At 49.5% G+C, this 2090-nt stretch overlaps 1 pseudogene; it reads right to left on the reverse strand.

The window, feature by feature from the left end:
- Positions 1-1076: 1076 nt before the first annotated feature.
- LOC101711372 (ubiquitin carboxyl-terminal hydrolase isozyme L3 pseudogene) lies at positions 1077-1772 on the reverse strand (annotated as a pseudogene).
- Positions 1773-2090: the final 318 nt, after the last annotated feature.

Below are 2090 nucleotides of genomic sequence, written 5' to 3' on the forward strand. Positions count from 1 at the left end.
AGGCTGCAAAATCTATTCCTCTTAGAGTGTGTGGTGGTCACAATGTCAGCCATCAGCCGGACTGGGCTAAGGGTGCCCAGATAGCTGGTGAAACATTATCTCGGGTGTGTCTGACAGCATCCTTCTGGCTGGGACTCACATTTGGAGAAGTCGCCGGGCCAGCAGACCTGCTCAGCAGTGTGCTCGGCTTGGCCACTGCCCAGGCCACTGAGGACGAAGGGGAAGCCTGACTGTGTCCCTGGTCTTGGACCAGGCACCCGTCTTCTCTTGACCTTGGATGTTGGAGCCGCTGGTCCTCAAGCCGTCAGCCTCCCGGACTTACCCCAGGGCACCCTCCCCCCTGCCTCAGTTCCCCAGGCCTTGGGACTGAACCACACCACTGGGTGTCTTGGTCCCCAGCTTGTGGTCGGTGCATTCTGGACCTCCATCTCCATAATTGAGGGAGCAGATTCCCATAATCAGTCTCCTCCTGTGCATCTACAGACCCCATGGACTCTGCTTCTCTGGAGATCCCTAATACGAGTGGCTAAGTTGCTTTCCACTCCTGAGCCTGTCACCAGCTGGCTGGGGGCACTCGCGCCAGCTTCTTAAAACTCTGAGAGTGAGGAATGCTGCAGTATCCCCCTTCTTCTATATTCCACTCAGGAAGGCCCATTTCTGTGCAGCGCTTTTGTTTTTGGAGACATAGTCTCACTATGTAGCCCAGGTTGGCCTCGAACTTCCCAAGGGCTGAGATTGGAGGTGTGCACCTCCCGGCCTGAGGAAGGCCCATTTCTGGACACCATATTTAGACCTTCATTGACAGGATGGCACAGGAGCAGCACTGCGGTTGCCGTCTGGGCTCGGAAGGGAACCCACCCTGCGAGCACCTTCTGGGAGCTGCACGATGGACTGAGCTTTTCACGTCTCAGTGCATCTTGACACCAGCCCCACTATGTAGTTTTTGCTGTTGTGCTTTTCCTTTTTTTAAAAAAAATTCACATAAAGTTTAATCAGTCAAGTTAATGAAAATATCAAAAGAGTTAGTGTATGGCAGCGGAAACTTAACTTCTGTTGCAAACAATACACTATTTAGTGTTTCCATTGACAATCTATGCTGCAGAAAGAGCAATTGCATTAAATCTTAATCCATCAGGGCCACGTTCCATAAACTTCTTGCAAACTTCTATGGCATCCTCTAGTAAAGTCTCATCACTAGTTTCCCCATGGTTAATTGGAAATGGTTTCCGCCCATCTAATTCATAGAGATGCCCATCTACATAAACTAATGCAATAAAATGAAGGTCTACTTTTTCATCTCTATTTGGTGCTTCAGTCTGACCTTTGTGGGCACTGGTCTCATAAGTAACTCGAATAGCGTCATAGTTCTCCAGGTATCTGGCTCGTTCTTCAGGGCTCATTGACACAGACTCCTCCAGGAATTTTTTCAGGGTTGATCCAGATTCAAAGTGCATCTTGTCTTTATTGTTCGCAATAGCATGAATCAGTCCAATTGTGCCACAGGCATTGCTGATGGTTTGCTTCATGAAATACACTGATGATGTAACATCCTGTCCCTGAGATTTTATTTTTTCTTCCTCTTCTGTTCTGAATACTTCATACTTTTCTGTAATAGGGAAGAGAAGTAAGACTGTACAGACGGGTCTTGGGACCATGCTAAGGAGTTCAGGATCCATTCCGTATACATCAACAAATTGCCAGTTAGGATGTAGACCTAATTGTTTGAGAAACTGGTTAGTAACCTCAGGGGTGGCCTCCAGCGGCAACCAGCACTGCCCCTCCACGGCCACCCCTCTCCACCTCTCTGTCCTTTTCCTTTTAAGGGAAGGAACTTATCCAAGACTGTCTGCCTTGAAAATGGCAGGAGTAACTCCTAAACTCATGTCCTTCCCTGGACCCAGACAGCCAAAGATTTGTGAATCCTGGGCTAGAAAGAGCTGAGCAAACTGGGCACAGTAGCATCTGAGAGAGCACAGAGCACTCGCGTCCCAGGAGCCAGATCCCTCCCTCTTCTGCTGGAGAAGGACGGCTGTGACAGTCCTAGCATCACACGGGCCGTGGCCCTCTGCGTGTATCCCATCTCCACGCAC

This window comes from Heterocephalus glaber, unplaced genomic scaffold, assembly GCF_053883595.1.
Source record: "Heterocephalus glaber isolate CG9 unplaced genomic scaffold, H.glaber_assembly_v1.0 deba00001442, whole genome shotgun sequence".
In the NCBI taxonomy this organism is placed as follows: Eukaryota; Metazoa; Chordata; class Mammalia; order Rodentia; family Bathyergidae; genus Heterocephalus; species Heterocephalus glaber.